A 22,058-nucleotide genomic window follows, 5' to 3' on the forward strand; every position below is an offset into this window, starting at 1 on the left:
CTTTTATGTCATCATAAAGAATATTGATCTTTTCTATTTCCAGGGATGTATATAAATACTATATAGTATATAGGCCCTATTTCATTTATATTTCTTACATTTTACTTTTTTTTCTCAAATTTGCTTTTGTGATGATCTGTCATGACCTTCGTAAGTTTTTGGTGTTTTTTTTTTTTTTTTTTTTTTTTTTTTTTGGGGGGGGGGGGGGTTAACGGAGTGGACCTAATACCCTTGGCGACTTTTGACGTTCATATGCCAGATGAGAATTGTTGGTGAACCTCGGCGGAAGTAAAAAACAAAATAACAAAAAAATCAAGTTCAAAGTGAACATTATTCTATAACAATATTTAGCTTTATTTGAAAAATAAGGCAGTTGCAGTTTTTTTTTATACAAACACACAATATAGTTTGATAATTAAAGGTGTTTTCATTTTTAATTTTATATAGCGTTAGATATGCAAAGCTAATCTATCGGAAGACACGTACTGTACACAATTACATTTTTTTGTGGTCAAAATTTGTGACGCAATTATATGTCATCATAAAGAATATTGATCTTTTCTATTTCCAGGGATGTATATAAATACTATATAGTATATAGGCACTATTTCATTTATATTTCTTACATTTTACTTTTTTTTCTCAAATTTGCTTTTGTGATGATCTGTCATGACCTTCGTAAGTTTTTGGTGTTTTTTTTTTTTTTTTTTTTTTTTTTTTGGGGGGGGGGGGGGGTTAACGGAGTGGACCTAATACCCTTGGCGACTTTTGACGTTCATATGCCAGATGAGAATTGTTGGTGAACCTCGGCGGAAGTAAAAAACAAAATAACAAAAAAATCAAGTTCAAAGTGAACATTATTCTATAACAATATTTAGCTTTATTTGAAAAATAAGGCAGTTGCAGTTTTTTTTTATACAAACACACAATATAGTTTGATAATTAAAGGTGTTTTCATTTTTAATTTTATATAGCGTTAGATATGCAAAGCTAATCTATCGGAAGACACGTACTGTACACAATTACATTTTTTTGTGGTCAAAATTTGTGACGCAATTAAAATTCTTATGGTCCTTTTTAAAGCCTTCTTTTCTGAACTCAGTATGCCGTTATGTCTTTTTGGAACTAGATTTCTATGACTTTAACAAAACTTATCTAATTTTCACAAGTCTCTTTGACGGTTATGATAATGGGACTGGGGATGTGGTACGTACAGTGTACGTACTCTTAAAAAAAAGAGAAGAACCAAATCAAAATCGTAACGTTATGACAACTTTCTGATAATAATAGATCCCTTTCTAAAAAAATTAGTGTGGTCATATGACTTTTAAATTTTTAAAATCTTTAATATTTATACGAGAGATAAGGGAAATCCCCACCTCTTTATTCTTTGTTCTTATAGATCCGCCAACCAATAACGATTATTTCCCTTCCATAAAAACTGACACACTAAACATTTCTAAAACAACTTGCACATATATTCATAAGTTTTAAATATTTCACAATTTTTTATTTACAAACATAATTTATATTACCCGATTCAAGAAATCACAAAAAATGAAAGTGTAAAATAAAGTACGAAACTACCGCTAACCTATTTATCTTGCGTGGGTGTAAAATTATTAAATTATCATAAACAAATGCACTATCATGAATATATTTGTCGAGGTAAGTGGGCTCTTTTCTTTGATTTATATGAAACAATAGATTAAGTGAAATGTGAATTTAAAGATGTTCTGAACGTAACCGTATTTGATATCAAGATCTCATTGGAATACACAAACGTTATTTTATTGCCTTCCCCGATTTCCTCTGACTGACTTCTCTGACTTCTTGATTTTCTATATCGTTTATCGGGTCTTTTTGTCACTGATCGTTGAGGGAATTACTGATTCATAAGCATTTATTTTTTGTTTATACATCTGTTCTTCTTTGACCTCTGAATTAGTACTGTTGTGAAATTCCAGTGTTTCACCTCTATGTTTATTTCTTTTGCTGTAGTTTACTGGTTTGATCTCTCATATTTACTATTATTCTAAACAATATTGCAGTTTCACTTAGTTCTCATTAATGTTAGTGAATAGCTACCCATGTTTCATTCATAAAAAGCCCAGAGATTTTCAGTGCTGACAGTGAAATTATATTGATCATTTAAGACTATTTCCTGTCATCAAATTGTCATATCTTCTCATAGATAAATCAGGTACGGTGATGGTTTTTATTATCCTTGGTTGGAAATATTTCATTAATCTGTTTCAATTATTCATTAATCACATTATCTTATTTCTGATTAGCTAAAAAGTATAAGATGGTTATTTTATTTTTGTACTTGAGAAACCTGAATTCTTATACATCAATGAATCTTATTTTTAAAAAAATGGATTTTAAAATATACCTGTGTTGTTAAATTCTCACTCTATATCTCGTATTTTTATGAATTGTTATTTTTGGTCAGTGTATCTACTGAAAGGCAGAAACAATTGTTATGATATCTAAAATCTGTTTGATTATATCCTCTTAAAATTTCTCTGCTCATGATAAGATAATAAGATATCTCCTTTTTTTCTTTTTTAATATAAGAATAATAATTAAATTTGAATCTCAGTGTACGCACCTTTTGTATTAGATATATTTTACCTAAATTATTTAAGGTAACCGTAAAAGAATTGTTGGTCTTTTAAAAGGGCTAATATTCCAGATAGAAAAATTTAGCCTATAAGTTTGCATAGGAAGCTGTTGCTGATGTACATTTTACCTGATAGACTTACTAAAGACAAGTTAGAATTAAACCCAAATTCATAAATCGGAGAATCTAGTGCATGATGATATGAGCCACTTAACTTCATTCTCTAGTGCACCTTAGTTAACTGTATGTATAGTGATGACAGTCTAATGAAAATCAAACCATACTACAATTAACATAAAAGGAGCTTGTGATGGTTTGATTTTAATAAACTGATATAATGATAAACATAATGATATACATAAGGCATATTTTTCAAAAGCATATTAATTTTATAATCTTGAAATTTTTTAAGTTTTAAAATAAGCATATTTTTGTGTTTATTCTGTTTCAATACTGTATCATTTTATCAAATACTAAATAAATATGTGTTTCAAAATTAATTGAACTTAATGTTTTAACATTTTTGTTTAAGTATTCCACTTTTAAAGGTGCAGTGGAATTCTTGCTTCGTGTGTGCTTATAAGTCCACAGTGTGTAGCCTTTGATTTGCTTTGTATGCCAATCACGTGGAAATTTTTACCTGCTCAGGTGTGATTAGTACTTCCTATGTCCTCGCTTGTTGTATATTTATGTGTATTAGATTGCTTATAGGTTTTATACCAATCTGGTCCCATTTATTGGTTTTTTATTAGATGTACCTGTATGTGTGTCATTTGAAGCCATGTGTCCGGGGTTTTTTGGGGGGATCTTCGGAGGGAATTTTTGCTGACTACTGTCAGGTTACATTTGTTATTTGTGTTTGAACATCAACATGATAAAGACAAACACTGTGATTGTCATTCATCTGGAAATTTATTTCATTTGTGGTGAGATTCTTTTTTACTTTCCCATCAAAATTTCCTCTCTGAATGCTGTGACAGTACAAAGTGTGTATAGTGCAAGCAAGCTAAATCATGACTTCACTTTAATGTTGTACTTTAAGTTTTTTAGAAATTGACACAAATCACCTTTACTGATATAATGGCTTTTGAATATTTGCCTGGTAAAATACTCTTTAATCACAGAGGCATAAGCCGCATAATTGATTTTTTTCTTGCATTTAAAGGAAGTTCAAAGATTGATTTATTGCATTGACCTATGTGACTAAGGTGGCTGTGTGTATTGAATGAGTGGGGGGGGGGGGGGGGATAGGTTGCTTAACAGTAGTACAGAAAAATTCTAGGAAAAAACTCCATGGAAAATTGACAGAACATGCATTAAACATTTTATGAGTAGAAAATTATGAATGGGTTTTAATGTTTGCTTTGCGATGTTCCGATTGATTTCATCAGCGATATATACATGTACTATAGGGGGAGATAAGATAGTTTCAGCTGAGAAGTAATCCTTTTGTAGGCTTATATGTGATTCACCGCAGTGCCTTTGTGAATCACGAAGTGCTGTGACAGTAAATATCTGTCTTGTCTGATGCCCAGGGCTGTCCCCATTACACTCTATGTTTTATGATGCAGTTTATAGTGGCTGGACATTGCTGGTTGTCATATAGGTGCACATCCAATGTCACAGGAAGTGGACAAATGGAGCGGTTGTTTTTTATTTGTTGGTTGGTTGGAGGGGGGGGGGGGGGGCTTCAAGTCTACTAGTAGGTGATATGTGGTACATAAATGTAACTGTAAAACGTGTGTTAGATTTTCAATATTCTTTTAGTGTAATTACAATTTTTTTCTTGTTATTAACTAATTATAATTAGCGAAGAGTTACTAAAGTATTACTTGTTTGGTCTCTAAATCTTGTATACTACTCATCTCTTTAAGTGTAGAATCTCATTTTGGCTTAGCTGGTGAATTGCATAATTGTATGAGCGACTATATCTAGATTCAGATTCAGTGTTACCATACCATAGGTGGGTAGAAAGTTAGAATTTGGAGATTCTTCTTGTAGGACATACAGCATACAATTATTCTACTAGCTGGATAGCTTTTGGTTAAGTCTCTGCGTTGACTTGATGAGGGGGTGAGGGAGGTTGAACTTTCAGTATGTCCTTTCCATGTAGACCAGCTTCCCTAACCATAACCCTATAAACCAGATAGTGTATTTGATTTTTGCACATCAAATCACTTACAGGCATATTGAAATGGATAAGTTGTCACTTTTTCAACTTGACTTGACTATGCATCAGGTGTGACAAGGCAGCTGTAAACTTGAATGATCTATGCCACTTCTGTTGGGATGAATTATGATACATGCACTGAGTCAAATTCCTCTTGTTTACCTGTGCAAAAAAGTTGCAGATTTTATTGACGCTATTTATCCCTTCTCACAAATAAGGGACAAAATTTAACCCACAAAATCTTCAAAGTGGAAAACTGACTGCATGTTATGATTTCACTGATCCTTTTAATAGATGCTAACCTCTCTGCTTATAGTGTATTGTGTCATTAGCAAAGGTCGTGTTACAGTGATCTTTTGCTAGAGCCTTCAACACTTACATTGGGTTTTCAAGCATTGATTTTTTTTGTATGTGAAGTACTTTTGAGACACTGTAAGTTTAAGCAAGCCGGATGTTTCAAATGCAAAAGTACATTTAAAAGGTTTGAAAAGAAAAGTTGGCTTTTCCAGGTCACACCCAAAACTTAAAAAAGAAAAAAAAATCAATTTTTCTCATGTTGAATTGCGTTCTGTTGACACATCTGATATAATCTATCTGAGCTGTGGAATTATTAGCATGTACAATCAGCTGATATAATTTAAACAGATCAGTTTGAATGTCAGTTACCGTCCCACCTAACTGTAATAGGCTGACATTATTAATTATCATTCATAATCAATGCACGATAGGTATTAAAGTACACCCATACTCTCTTGTCCTCTATAATCAAAGATTAAAAAAGGCTTAAAATGTTACAGATAGGGAAATCATGAAAATGCAGAATCCGTGTCGAGGTGGTAATGTAGGATTAGGCTGAAAACAATAGTTTCCAGTCCTCTAGAAAATTATTGTCACTGATCATTTTCCTTACAACAGCAAATTTCTTTTTTTTCTATTCTCTGTAACACATGAAAACATGAAAATGTGACACTGGAGTAAAAAACCTTTGTTTTGACATTTATATAAGTCACGTGGCATTAAGAAGAAAAACGATGTAATAATCATTAGAACTGAGTGTTGATGGAATTGGGTGAGTATTCCCGGTAAGACGATTGTGGTATGGACAAAGTATGCTTACGTTCATCAGGGATAAAATGATGAAATTTCATCAGATAACTAAGGGTATTATGTTTTGGTTTTTACTGTAAACCAGCTTTTATATTTGTAAAATCAATTTTCGCGATGTTTATGAGTACTTCTTTGAGACAAATTATTGTTATTGCGAATTACTACCAGGCACATGTATAATCATAGATGCTAAATATTCACATAAATTTCCCATCAAAGAATTAAATCTATGAGCAATATGTGTACTAACTTTAAAATAAATACCTGTGATGAAACGAATATATTTTGACTATGGGTATGGACTTTATTTACCTGGTATACCAATGATGAAAATGACGGGTATCTGGATTGTATATTTGTATATACATCAGTGATCATGATGAAGTGATTAAATAGCTGATGACTGTGGTTATCTGGACTGTATACCAATGATGAAGCAATTAGATATCTGGCAATTAATGTTATATCTATGATGAAATGGATATCTGAGGACTATATGGACTCTCTATATGTACCAATGAAGACATTAATATCTGATATCAGTGGTTACAGACTGTATATTTACCAATGTTGACATGAATATCTGACGACTATAGCTACAAACTTTTATATACCAATGATGTAACGATGAAATCTCTGGTGATGAAATCATTAAATCTTCGTGGATTAAGGAGATAAACATACAGTTGAACACTCCCACCCTGTGCTTAGCCTTGGGGCCATTCGGTGTCAATGCTATGTGTCCAACTCCTTCCTACACTGTAATTAGTTGCTGGCCAATAGTCAATCAAGCAAGCTCTTATTTGAGGACAGTAATGAATTTTATGTGTCAAGCCATAGGTAACATCATAAGGCATCCCAGCTGATTTCTAATGAGATGTTTTTCATTAACCTTTTCATATGCTGACATTTCTTGCAAACTTTTTCTTGTACTGGAACTTATAAGTGATAGAAAGTCTTTAATTCTATACATCCAATCTTCATACCACATCCCCCCCCCCCTTGCCAAAAAAAAGGAAAAATATTGGGTTGCTTTCTGTTTAGTTTGTCTGTGACTTTTGTTTGGTCCTGTATTTTTCTTTATTGTTTCTCAGAATCTGTAGAATGCTGTCCTTTGAAGAATCCATCTTAGGTCGGTTAAATAGTGTCAGCCTGACACAGTTAGACAGTACCTTGTAGTACTGCACAGCTATGCTGATGAGATCTGTGTACGTGTGGGGGCGTACTCTCTCGCACTGCTGACTAATCTGTTCCATTCATTACACTCCGTAGTAGTAAGCTGAATTTGTAACTGACGTTAGTAGTACCCCAGCTGAGCGACGTCTATAGCTCTATCAGACCGCGCGGACAGCTCTGGAACATGAAAATAGAACTTTGTGGGTTGCGGCAGTCCTTATGCTTTGTTTAAGAATAGGAATTGATATGGAAATAAGGGTCATGATTTCTATATTCTAAAGGTTAGGAACATATTCATTAAAATGAAATAAATCAATTCAGATCTGACAATGAAAATCAGTTTTGAGGATATTAAATTCATTGATATTCTGTAAATGGCTATGAACTCCCCACTAGCCATCAATAAGTTGGACATACTGTAGGAGGTTGTGGTAGATCAAATTAAACAGACGGCTGGAGTGTCATACTTAATGTATATACAAAGAAGCGGCATATAGATTTTTACTACCAGTTTCACATATTTTCATTATGTTCAGAAGTTTCGGCAAAAATTGTTCTATTGAATGAGTGAATGGCATTTAAATGAATTGGACTTGGTTAACCACTCAATTTTTTTTCTGAACAAATATGTTACTATACAAGACACAAGCATTAACATCCAATTCCCCATTTACCCTGTTGAAATTTGTGTACTGTGTAATTTTTGGCCACTTTTCATTTCTCATACTTCATTACAGTAAAACTTGTTTAGTACGAACACGGATATTGCGAATTTACGGATATAGCGAAGTCATCTTGGATGCCCAACTATATAAATTTAATGAATTTCTTATACATTTATAACGAATTACGGATATAACGAAGTAATTTCTTAGGTCCTCGTTATAACCGAGTTTTGCTGTATCTGGAATGGGATGAACAGTGAATTGGAGTAAAATAATGATGTTCATGTCAACTACTTGTATTTGGGGAATGGGATGTTACAAGATGACAATTACTGTAGATACTAACTGGGATATGATAGGAATTGTTCAATTTCAGTGGGTCTAATTCAAATTTTTGTTGGTGTTCAGTTTTTATGCTCATATGCATGTATCATAAAATTTAGTACTAGCTGCAGAAGTGTAATTTTGTGGGAACATTCGGGTTGACATGCCATCAAACTCAGTAGATAGCTGAATGTAAATAAGAAGGAAAAGTTTTGACCTAGATTTTTAATGTGTATTGACAATTTATTTGCAAGTTCTCTTGTTTAATAAATATTTTAATACATCAAATTTGGAGAGAGAAAGAGAGAGAGAGAGAGAGAGAAATGTTGGCCAACAACCTGAAAATCTAATGATGATACAAGTATTCCTTCAATTAACAGTATACAGCTTGTGTTTTCAGGAGATTATCCGGGGTTATCTAGATTTCCCTTTAACCTCAATGTATACATACTGGTTATGTTTTCACTGATAAGGCACACACAGGATTAAAGCCTTTTAAAGATCACCTTTTAAAAGAAGTACATACAGTACTTTATAATTTCTGTGACAAACATTGTTCCCTAACATGGACAGAGAAACCTAGCCCGGGCCTTGACCTTACCTCCCCCCCACCCCTCCTTGGCTTGGTTAAAAATACACTGTACTGATCATAGACACTCAACTTTTCAATCATTGAACGCCAAGCCTCTCATAATCATGTACTCAAGATACACGATATCTTTCAGGAATTGTTTATTTTTAAAAAGGAAAGAAAACATGACTTATAGACAAATTAAGTGATATATTAATCAGGTTGTTTTCTACAGAAAGAAAATTAAAAACATCGGCTCCATCACGTTTGCCTCTACATGAGGTAGTCTGCATGTGCTCAGGAAACTCCCTCAGTTTACACCCCTGTCCGTGAGATCCCTTATTTATTAGCACCACCCTTCTCCATACTCCCATTGGTAGCCTTAACATGGTGAAGAATCCATTGCGATGACATACGGAGTTTTTCCAGTGAAAACATGTTATTGTCTGTTATGGGTAGAAGTGATAATTGGCCATCACATCCGCACCAATATAGATCTTTTTCATTTATAAAGTAAGTATTTACTCTGGAATTATCATATCATGACAGAAGCCAAATTGAAAATAGCTACCAGTGTACACTAGCTTGTATGTCACTGTCATTAAACCTCCCAGGTGGGAGTGTGCATACCTGTAAGGCTATATTATGTAGCCTGGGTTATTTTCCCTCGCTAGATGTGGGTGTACACATTTCCTTGTTAGCGATAATAAACTTGACTTTCATTCATAAAATGCTTTTCTTATGCACTAGTCATGCATGGCTCTGTTCACCTGTGCTGTGGGGGTAAGACAAATATCTATATCTTCCTTGCTTTTTAATTTTTTCTTTTTTACCTAAGTACTTTGGTGTTAAGTATTTCAGGTAAAACTTTCTTTTCTACGGACAATTTAATTCACATTCATCAAGCAGTGTTGGGTTGGTACGAGATTTGATAGTAGGATATGTGTTGTTTTGGTGCGTGCTGACAGTTTTAGGACTAAGACAATGGTGTCCAGGGCCCCATTATTTATTATCTCTGTGAATTACTCTGGGGGCAATTCATCTTGTTCTGTGCTATATCTCCTGGGAGGTGTAGGAGGCCCTCTGTCACCAGAACTCTTTAAACTTCTGACTCAGCCGTGCACGCGAAGAATCGATCGGCAATACCTGAATAATTGTGAAACGAGTTAAAGATACTAGTTTTTGTATATACCTGCAAAATTAATAAGAGAACACCATAGTCAACAGAGTGGAGAAAAATGTTGTTTTGCTTTGATATGATATGTTTTCCAGGAAATGATTTACGCATGTTGTCTTTAAGGAGTGCATCGTACGGTGGATGTATACTCCTACTGCCTACAGCATCTTTGGACTTGTTTGTATATGAATGATCCACTAGTTGTGATTAGTCTTCAGTTGCTTGAGTCATGTTCCCCTTGATCGTGCTGTGTTCACTGTCACATACACCTCATAGTACTCTGTGCAGGTTTTAGGTTGGTCGCTGCAGTCTGTAACTTTCACTTCCTGTTTGAAGTTTTTTTTTTTTCGAGAGTAGGGGAGGCAGAAGGCAAACAGCACCTACCACTTCAGACTGGGAAAATGTAAACACTGCTGCACAATTGTGCACACAAGTGCATTTCAAAAAAACGTTTTTAAATTCATTTTTGTAGTTGTTGTCTGTGTCAATAATATCTGAATGGCAGGGATCTGTTTGATCTCAGGCTATCAAATAGAAGTCTTGTATTACACAGAGGGAGTACATTATTGAGTTAAGATGTCTGAAGTGTTGTGTGGGGTATGGAAAGACAAGATCCACTTGTCACAGAAAGACCATAATTAATTTCCAATATCCTTCCATGTCCTCCAAAATATCTTGTAACTGTTGACATAGATATCGTATGGCATCTAGAGTTTGCAGCACATATTTTAACCCCACTCAGTACAATGTCTCTCTGATTACTGTTTCTCTTTCATTATGACTGCTGTATTGCATAATGTTTGTTTGTAAAGACAGAATTTCCAAAGCCATAACCGCCAGTGATAGTTTTTGCTTTTCTGGGATGTCCGTGGGTTGTACTCAACGAAGTAATGACCAGATAGCAGTACGATTACAGTATAAATTGCTCCAAGTCTCAACCCTTAGTAGCAGGCTATGGTTTTCTGAACATTTATAGATTTTGTGCATCAGGTCTGAACTTGATCTATTTTAATTGTTTATTTGGTTATCAAATTTCACAAACATTTTTTGTTTGTACCTAAAATCGTAAACAAAATAAAGCACCCTTAAACTGAATTATTTGAGCAGCATTAATGCAGTGTGTGCTAAATATGGTTGACACATATTATATTTCTTAGAAATATCACAGAGGAAGAATTATATTGTTTAATATCATAAACTATGTCCGTTTTTGAATACTGACATATGTGAAAAAGTTTAAGATAACTTCTTTGTTTTGTACCATCATGACTATAAAACCTGTACCTCCTGGATTTGAACCTCCCATCTTTAATTTGATAACCACTTTAAAGTGTTGACTACTATTTTCAGCCAATGAACTGTTAAAGCTTGTAAACAACAATTAAAAGCATGCGCTGGTCTGATTGTGGGTTCAACTTAAGTGTAAATTAATAAAATGCTCTGCTCATATTCTTTGAAATTGTCTTATTAGCATTGTTATGTTTCATACAAGTGTGCGCTGTATACTATGCATATACATATTAAGTCAGAAAAAATTACTATTACATATAGAGGATGTAACACCCATGGAAGTGGTATATTTATACAGTTTGTGTATGTCTTTACAGATGACCATTTCCAGTGATCCACTTTTTCAACGACAGAAGATTTAAATCTCGGATTACCTTGTGTTACAGGTAAGCTAGCGTTTTGTCATTTATACGTAAGGTATATTTTAACAGTGAACCTAGAGAAGATGTAATAATACTCAACAAATGAGGACTTAGTTTGGCTGGTTTTAGTGTCACATAGACATAGCTAGGATAAACTCCAGACAATTAGTTTCTTGGTGTATTTGATGGGAGACTTTCCGAGATAAACTAAGCCAATTCAAACATATACCCCAAAATAGATACTAGATAGAGCATATATGTGTTTGCCACTCCTCTCTTACTTCCTCTTAATAACTCAGTCCTCGCGTTTTATCAAAATGGATTTCCACAACTCAGAAATGTCATTTTTCAAAAATGACAATCATCATGTTACATTACATGGAGCAACTTAACAAATGAAGTACATGTACATGTAAACATTTGTTGACGAAGGTTAAAAAATTTAATATGATTTTTTTTTCTTACGAATTGGAATTATGACAAACAGAAGCAGGACCAATATCTATGTAAACACAGCAGGGCCCGGGCATATTGAGGTTTGTGCTAGCCTCTTTGTCTCCATAAGTCAATTTCCTGAAACCGTTACCATGGTTATTATATATAAATGAGAATAATGACCAAATAGAAGAGATAACCTATTGCTTCTAGAATTCTTGATGTCAATGGAATTAAAGAAATGTGTCAAAGCATACTCCCAGGCACACATTATAGAAGCTAAACATTCCTCAGAGCCCCGGGAAATGTGTCATTTTCTAAGGGTTAGTGCAGTGGAGGAAATGGCTGGATTAATAAGGGTGCTTTTCCTGCATAAAAAACAAGTTCAAAAGAATAGTTTCTAGGGTTGAGTACCCATAGACTTATTAAAGTCATTTGTAACAAGGTTATATCTTCTAACAATTGTCTGTTTCATTGAGGAAACACGCCTCCATCTTGTAGCATCAAAGACTGTTTCTATTCTCCCTATTACCCATTACATGTATCAACAAGACAGAGATAAAAAATGGCCTCAAACAAGTAGATACGGGGGATATAAAATAACACAGAGTTCATAAAAGCATCAAGCACTAATGTATGATCTTTATTACAATACATGATACATTTACTAATGATACTGCATTTAATATTGTGGAAACATTCCTAATTAGTACATGTTTTTTTAAAAATACAGGTAGGCCAAACAACAGATATTACCTTATCAGCTGATAAACGTAAGACAATTAAAGAGAGATAATTAAATAAACGAGGAAACGGTTTCTGACCTCAATCAATAAGATCCACTGTTAAACCAATATGACTTAAATCAGCCACAATTTCCTGTAGAGATTAAAAAAGCAGTCGGGTCAAAGAGGGGGTGGAGGAATTCAATGAAAAACAAATATCTACAATGATTCCTCGTATAGTGCACAAAAATAAGTGAATCAATGGAGGGAACATGTATTAAATGAGATTATTTTGTAGAGGATGTAAAATAAGTTTTTATTTTAAGATAGGGAATTCTCATTGTCATAAAGTTTGATATATACTGGCAGTGTATATGTACAAATAGTAACCATAAATACCTGTTAATTGCACTATGTAATTTTATAAAAGCGTAGGAAAGAGTGTCTTTAATGAATGCAGTCATTTTGTGAGTTACGGCCGGAGTGAGAGAGGCCACCCAATGGGCCTTGTCTATAGTGCGTGGAACGGGACTAGTATTTTACATACTTAATTAACACCTATACTCATAATTACTGCATGAACACATCAACTATCCCTAGACCAGCTGACAAGGGGGGTCAGAGTGAAGGGTGTTTTAATCAAAGTTGTCTATTATAGACAGTATATCAAACAATGTCAAAAGGCATAATTAGGAATTGTTACACACAAACAAATAAAATCATTACATCTGTAAATATTTTTGTGGATCCATTCTTACCATTGTAGGCTAATGTATGCATATAATTAGACATGCTGAAAGTAAATAATGTGGTTATAGAAATTTTACAGCAATTAAGATTTATGATATTTCCAGTTTTGCAATAGTGATATATATATATGCATACATAGAAAACACTGACTTAATTAAAACTGTTAAATTACAAGAAGAAACTGCATATGTTTAACATATTTAAGACAAAGCATGCAGGGTCATTTTGTTTCCCAGACGTGCAGAGGTGTACAATTATTCAAATTGAAAACAAAGGGCGTATGTGTTTCAGGAATCGTTAGGTGGATACTGTCCAGGGTTCCGTCTGCATCACGAGGGCGATCCCAAACTAATTCGGAGTAGAAAATAAAAAATAAAATAAAGGCAGTGGTGAACATTATCATTTTCATGTCACAGTGGTTGAAAGGGAGACACATTTAGCATAATTAGAGGCGTACTTACTTACACCAGTGTTAATCGCACGCGATTCATCGGGAATATATTATAAAAAATTTTTATTTCTCAACCTATCACTTGACCTCAATATCAATATTTGACAATAGATAGAGCCAAACATTTTTGATGGAAAACTTATTCACTGTTGAAGTATTAAACCCTACCACAATGAAGTGAGCTGCATAAAATTGACCACAAATCTTATATCTGAAGAATTTTTCTGTTATTTATGCATGCAAACAGCTATAACCAAAATAACTCTAATTGAATAAATTGAATTATCTCTTTGTTCTTCCCCACAGAAGGTAGATATTGTTTTGGTTGAAGTGATCGCAAATTATTTGAGGAGTGTAAGTGAGAATTAATACATGATTAAGTTGCTACGTAATTCTGCTGATGTTTTTATAGTTCAGTGGAAGTTAGTTTTTATTGTACTTTTCCATGAAACGAGGAGAGAGTTATTTGTTCTTGTGAATGAAGTTTGCAGACAGGTTTTAACTCAGGAACTATTATGCTTTTTTCAGTCCCACAATGTGCAATAGTGATGAGAAGTCTGAGTGACGATGAAGCTTGCAGCAGTGACAAAGTCTCTGTAGCCACTGTAAACACTCACTCAGCCATGATGGGAAACAAGGGGCACAACTCTGGAGAGGACCACAAGAGGATCCTGGTGAAACAGGCGGCTGTGGATGAGGACAGTAACCAGGGACGATCGGTCCTCAGTCATCTCCGGGATCAGCCCAAGATTTCCAAGAGACCCTTCAAGCAGTTCCTTGGATTAGAACACGGGGAACTTCCAAAACAGCACAGTGATCCTGGAGGTAGGGTGTCTAGGGACATTCATTACAGCTTTGATAACTCTGAGAAGAACTTTCTGTTTTCCTTGGACTGTCATCCAGATGAGGAACAGGATGAAAGGAGAAAGGTTGTGGAGAGATACAATGTGGAGACTTTTTCTCACTTTCAGCAGAGTCGTCAAATGTCTAAAATGGTATACAATGCCAGTGCTCCAAATCTTGTGTTTCAAGAAAAAGATTCTGTACAGATTCGTGAAACAGTGATCTCATCTTCAGGATTTCCATTTCATTCTTCAAATCAAGGAAGAGACTCCACAAACTTGTTGACAAAGAATCTGTCATCAGAGACGACCCATTCTAGTGAGGATATAAACTACAGGGTTGCCTCTCCAAGGGGCAGAAGTAGAGAACTGTTCAGATATGCTCCCAGACTGAATAAGAGTGAGGACAGTACTTCTCACAGCCATCACTCCTATGTCAGTGGATCGGATGATAGCCCAAGTAGCAGGGAGCCTTCACCGTTCAACAAAGACCTTCATGGAGTGCCTATCCACAGTATTCGCATTAGTTCACCCGGTATTTCTGTCGAATCTGTCGATGAATTGTCGGATGGAGAGAAACGGCGGATGATCCACCAACCCACCAGTATTGTTATCACCACAGATGACAATGTGACGACCAGTGTGGTGGAAGGACTGAAGGAGGAAGACGAGGAGGATGGATTTCACAGACTCCGCAGAGAATACTCAGAGCAATATCCAACAAAAGACTCCTCATCCGTAACAGGAAACTTCAAGAAGTATCTCCATGCAAGGTATTTAAAGAGTCAATCATCTTCATCCACTGATACATCCTCCCTTGATCATTCCCAGGACAAACCAGACATTCCAGGATTGGGGTCATTTGAACAACAGAGGTCATTTGAGCAGCAAAGGTCTTTGGATTTAAAAAGTCCCTTGGATCTGAGAGAACCCGTAGATGACCCTGTTTCCCAGCAACTCTCTGCAGCTAGCAAATTGAAGTTGTCAGAGTCCTCCACCTCCTCCTCTTCGTTTGAAAGAAAATCGTTTGAAATGGTTCATCAAGGCAGTGAGGACAATGATGTGTTTATGGAGTCCTCTGTAAAACCTTCAGCACACCAGTCCAAGATTCAGCAGATGTCGAATTCGGAACCTGTGGATCTACGACAGAATGTTGCTACCATAAAACAAGAGGAAAAATCCCCAAACGATGGTCATAGATCTCAATCCCCAAGACAGTTATCTCCACAAACTTCTATTCAAAAAGATCAAAAACCCCACCTGCTTCATCAACCAACCTCCCAGCAAACATATCACAGGGTCCCCATTATAGCCACCCCCTCTTACAGCAATCCTGACCTCAACAAGGCAAGCATGGAAGCAGACGTGTCCCAATCTGCTGCACACAGGCAACAACAGTTCATGCAGTTCATGCATCATTCTACCAGTCTTCACACCCCCCACATACCAGCCACTCACCCTCAGTCCTCTCCCTTGTGTTCAGTTCCTGAAGGAGGTCACATCTTCAACTTTAATCTGCCCAGCCCACTTGACGGTGGTTTTTTCTCTGATCCGGAAATGTTGTCTCCGAGTCCGATGTCTCCAGGTTTCTCCCACTTTGCTTTTCCTCCTCGGGGAGCCCTGCTAAATTCCATGTCAGAACTCAATAGACTGGCTGTGTCCCCACGAGCAATGTATCCTAGTCATTCTCTTATACTTCCTCCCTCAAAACTAGCACACACCACTGCCAAACCTGAGCCCCAATCTCACGAGCGGAGGATCCAGTCGGAGAGCGATGCCTACCTGTGTCCAATGTGTGGACAGGTGTTTCCTGCCTATGATAACTTAGCAAAGCACATGGCCAAACATCTACCAACAGAAACAATACGACAACCAGACAATAACAAAATTCACTTCTGCAAAGTTTGTAACAGGTCATTTTCACGAAGTGATATGTTAACAAGGCACATGCGACTGCACACTGGATTAAAGCCATACGAATGTACCGATTGTGGACAGGTATTTTCCCGCAGTGATCACTTGAACACACACAGGCGAACTCATACGGGGGAGAAACCTTACAAGTGCCCCCAGTGTCCATATGCTGCTTGTAGGAGGGATATGATCACCAGGCATATGAGGACACACACAAAGAAGACAAATAAACGCAAATTCCTGTCTGTTCCAGAGAGTGACAGTGACGTCAGAAAGAGTTCGTTGTCAAGTACAGATACCTCAGATTCTCACGATCTGGGCATTCGGTCATTTTCGCAGTCGAGCATCGAGAGTGTTGATCCTGATGGGGGCTCGTCAATAGCAGTGCAGACTAAGTACTCTGTGTCACAGGAAGGCGGCAGGACTCCGGAGAGAATGGACAAGGTGGGGTCTGATGTGGAAGTTTCTAAACTGGGTGGACGATATCTAGGTTCGCGTAGGGAACATGCCTTTGAATCTCAACATCTATATCGTAAACAAAGACACGTTATAGGTAGTAGTTATGAGAGTTTCGATTCTGAGTCGGGAAGTTTTCAGCGGGATTCATTTGATCATGATACAGTATCAGAAATGGAGTCATCACATTCAAGTAAACAAGGGAGAGAACTGCCTGATGCAGCAGAGGAAAATCTCAGCAAGTGTTTCGGAGAGAGTATAAAAACAGACTGATACATAGTAGTTCTGATTTAACTCTAAGCATTCCCAAAGAAATATTTTGAAATGGTTTTTTTTTTAAATTAAAAAAGAATAAACTACACTAGATTGTGATGATTGTAGATTTAATATCTGTACAAATTGCTTCAGAGACAGGTTTTTTTATCTACTAGTAGAACATTGGATTTACAATTTTTAGACTACCATGTATTGGAATTTTTGATTTATAGAGATTCTATTTGTGAAATTATTGTTTTTTTCTTTTATTGTTATAGCCATATTTGCTCATGGCATTTTTTTTGTTGGTGTTTGTATTTAGAACTGATAATTGTTGACTTTTGTGATTTTGCATTACAAGTGCTCTCTGTAGCTATGGGTGTTTCCATGCATTTACTTACTAGTTTTAGTATTATCTCAGCTTTTTACCACTTTTAGCTCGGATTTATAAAATCAGCTGGGCAGTGCTTTGAAGGACCTTTTCATGAAGTTAGATCCTGTTATTTATGCTTGGATTTTTTAGTTTCTAAATACATTTTACAAATATGTTTATTTTGTCAGGATAAGAGAATTTGTCTGTGTTATCTAGTGCAGTGAATAGTCTTGAAATACAAGAATATTTACCAGAGCAAAATTGCCAAAGAGAATTGCGCTTCTTCAAGGCAAATTCTAAGATTTTTGGATCATACTGTTTTTCTTCAGTCTGGGTAAAAGTTAAAAAGTCTAAGCGAAGAAATTTCATTTATGTTTTTAACATGATACCAATCATTTTCAAAGTGCCTTAAACTTTTGAAAGAACCAAGATGCCATTGTTTTTGAAATTTAAAACTGAAATCATCAGCTTGAAATAAAATCAAAATAATCATGCAAGAAATGATAAAGCAGAATAATTGAAGTTTTTTGAAATAATAAATCATCTTTTTGGAGGGAATAGATGAAGAAGTGATCTACAGTATAGCTCAACTTGATTTAGAGCTAAAATATTCTCCATCTAATAAGTCATTTCAAAGCATGGTACATGTAATAAAAAACAGGTTGTTAAAGGGTCCTCTTCTTGTGGTTTTACTTTTATTTTGCATTTTTAAAAATTCCTGTGGAAATATTTTTTCCTTTTCAATCTGTTGTGGCAGCTAAAGAAAATTATTAGAATATAGACAAGGACATGCAAGTAAAAAAAATTAATCCCAGTGAAAAAAAGTTGAAGATCCTGGCAAATTACTTCTTCAGGAAATCATTTCTAGCAATAATAAATAACAATCAAAAATTTATTCCTCCCCCTTAGTTTTGAAGGAACCTGTATCTGAATAAAGAAGACCCAGAATGGTAAACATTTTTAAGTTTTTTAAAAATTCAATTTACAATAGTTTAAGTATGGTAACACTGTCCCTTTGTTTGCCATCCTCTTGATAGTTTGATTTTTAAAAAAAAACATTTTGGATTTTTTTAAAATGTCTGTTTATTTTATGATAGATTATTCCAAATACCAGAATTTAGAGCTTTTCTTGGTCTGCGGGCCTAATTTTGTTAACGTAGCATAATACATTGTATTAAAGCCAAAAATTTTAACTAAAAAATGAAGCTCTGAAGTCATGCATGTCTTATTTTTATTAAGCACAGAGATGTGGTTTATTTGTATTCTTCGTTTTTGTTAGAGTTTGCATTTACATGCTGATGCATTTGGAATCACCGGTGAATTTCTAAGCGAAGGATTTCTCATTCAAAAGGAAGCTGTGATGGACTGTGTTATTAAGTATTACTGACAGATTTAAACAGAAACATTATTTTTTACATTTTTATCCACATTTAGAGTGCATCATACATGTTTTAAATTTTACTAGCTTTAATAACTATGGGATTCAGAATCCAAAGGAATGGTTTTTTAACAAAGAATCAACTATAGTATATAGTCATGATTTTTTTCCTTCACTTTTTATATACAAGAATGTCAAAATTGTTTAAAAGTGTATATGTGTATCACCCTATTCTCCATGGTAGACCAATGAGAATCATGCACTTACACATCTTTAAGTAAGGGCCTTGGTTTTGACAACGAAAATTCACAAAAATCATTAGAGCCTATTAAATGAAAGAAAGTGAAAATGATATCGATACTGGTGAAGCGAAATTTAATAGATAAATGTTCTGATTACGAACATTTTTTTACATGAAAATGGTGAAGTTAATGATTGTAGAAATCCTGTTAAAAATTTAGTTATTTGTAGGTTGTATTATTGTTTCCAAGTTCCTATGTATACCGGTAGAATTGTGTGTACAGATGGACTTCTAGTCATTGTTGATGCGCATGCGCACCTGTATGAGTGTGCGTGCGAGAGTGAGTGTGCGTGTGTGCTACAGTATTTTCTGTTAGAAAATCAAAAAAACCAAATATTGTTAAATACAAAATGATGTTCAATTATTTGCCCTCTTTGTCATTAGGTGACCTCGACTGATCTCTGTCACATCGTTTTTTGAATTTAGATGGTAGTGGTTTCATGGGAATTGTGTTGTGAATATATAGCATGGATCAAACTTTTTAATGAACAAGATCCTTCAAAAATTGCATCCTTTGTTATAATAGAATTGTTAACATTTTAAGCATATTTATATATTATATATATTATATATTACAAATGTTTAGAAGTCGTGAAAAAGTCATCAGTACATTTTTTAAACGAAAAAAATCATGTTTTTTAGCATGCAATGTTTGACAATTTGATATCATTTCTGTGATATTTTCATAGGAGGATAAGAAGAACATTTTTCTACGCAAACATATTATCAAAATCATCTCATTTTTCATTATTTCATTACCCCAATAGCATCTCCTTTATATGTTCGTCAGCGAAAAACATTCCAATGATTCAACTAGTGGGTAATTTGTTATTGTATTCTGAATTTCTATGAATAATATTTTTCTCTGCATTGTCAATTCCGATAAAGTTAATTTACTACGCATGTTTTGAAAATATGACGTCTTTGTAGGTAATCTAATCAAATTTATTATTCTATTCTATTACGTATCGTTGGGTTAGCGTTGGTGTCGAAAACGTCAGCCAATATCCTGCATGCAGCGCTGTATTTCTAATGATGATAATTAATTTTTAACAAGTATCGTGACTAATTACCTTCGTTTCAACTATTTTTGTAAACCGTTGATCGCCGTTTGGTGACAGAAGTTGTAACATGATCCGCCGACCGTGTCTTCAAATAAAAAGCAATTGATGGTTGTGGGCTCGCTAGCGTAAATAAAGAGAGAACATACTAGTAATCCAAGCAAACGTTGTAGATTTGTAAAATCCAGCAACAAAACACGTTTAATTTTTCGTCACTTTATACAGTCCTATGTTGACTTCATATAAAGGAGATAGCTAGAGAATTCGCTGCCTTTTTCCTCATCGGCGTTTGAAATATAATTTAAATCAAAGAGCTTTTAAATATTCACGGATTTGATGTTGGGGTCAACACGAGGGATATTTCAGACGGTGATGAGGAGGAATGTAGTGCTTCATTGTTGTTACTTGTTATTCATTGTTTTCCCGCCATATTGGAACGGCGGTTACCTCGTGTCATCGTCACTTCATTTTGTAATTGAATGAAACTATTTAAAGAAAAAAAGCTTTTTTCAAAGAATTCATGTGTTACTTTTTTTTTGGAAGGAAACTGTCCTGCTTTTTAGATAGTAAAAAGGTTTTTCTGAACTGATACCATCTCTCTCTCTCTCTCTCTCTCTCTCTCTCTCTCTCTCTCTCTCTCTCTCAGTGACGAGGGTTTCCAATCCTAGTTGCAACACTCAAGCCTTAGTTTGGGGGGGGGGGGTTGTCAACAAATTAACCATCAGATCTACCTGAAATTTTAAGATTTGATTTGTTTAGCTATTACATTTCTTAAGTGAAGAACAAAATTTATTCATATATTTCACCATATAAATGGGCATTTTCCTATATTTTTATATAGAGCTTTTCATCTAAAGGAGATCGATACAGTCTAAATGGCCGGGCAATTGAGCCCTCTTAACCTTGTTTGTTCATATGACCTCCTATCCAACTGACCTGTTAAAGAACCGATGACGTCATTGACAGTCCAGTGTAAACTGAACTTAGCTTCCGTACTTGAGGTTGGAGAAGGTGTACTTATTCAGAATTCCCTATTCTATACATAGATATAGATCCTGTCAAGTCTACAGGGATGGGAAAAAATAATTTCATTGAATAATGGAGTGAGGTAACTTAGCATCACGCGTTGCAAAAAAAAAAAAGCAACAACGGTATATTGTGCCGGCGAAGTAGCGTTGACATTTAGTAAATGTATAGTGGGGCTCATTGATTGGAATGTTCTGTTTCTGAAGCATTGACCTATTGAAAATCAATACACAAAACATGAAACAGACGTTATCGGCGGGTTCTTTCAGGTGCGGCACCAGATCACTAGCGATCCTGGCCTACATATGTCTTTGTGTTTCCCATTGCAGTGCGCTTAATGATGATCCGGATGGGCAATACACATTGTCTTCTACCAACAGTCCTCCAATAAAATCAATGAACACCCGGCAAAGAAAAAACTGTCAATAGGACAGGAGGGGGGTGGTATAGTCCGGAGAAAGCAGAGTCGACAAGGCTTATCGCCATTTCAGATTTCTCTTTCTTGGAAACCAGTTTTTTTAACAGTGTACACATTGGGTAGAATATTACTTTTTAACCTGGTAACACAGATGTGCGTTCTCAGGTCTGTTGACGAAATATAATATGTTTCTCTGTCCAGTCAT

General features: G+C 35.1%; 1 protein-coding gene and 1 pseudogene across 1 annotated transcript in view; one reads left to right on the forward strand and one right to left on the reverse strand.

Moving 5' to 3' along the window:
* Positions 1 to 22,058, reverse strand: part of LOC128156214 (FAD-dependent oxidoreductase domain-containing protein 1-like) — a 312,439-nt gene that overhangs the window by 23,811 nt on the left and 266,570 nt on the right. The window lies entirely within an intron of this gene.
* LOC128156212 (uncharacterized) lies at positions 1,588 to 20,926 on the forward strand (annotated as a pseudogene).

This window comes from Crassostrea angulata, chromosome 7 (assembly GCF_025612915.1).
Source record: "Crassostrea angulata isolate pt1a10 chromosome 7, ASM2561291v2, whole genome shotgun sequence".
Lineage (NCBI taxonomy): Eukaryota > Metazoa > Mollusca > Bivalvia > Ostreida > Ostreidae > Magallana > Magallana angulata.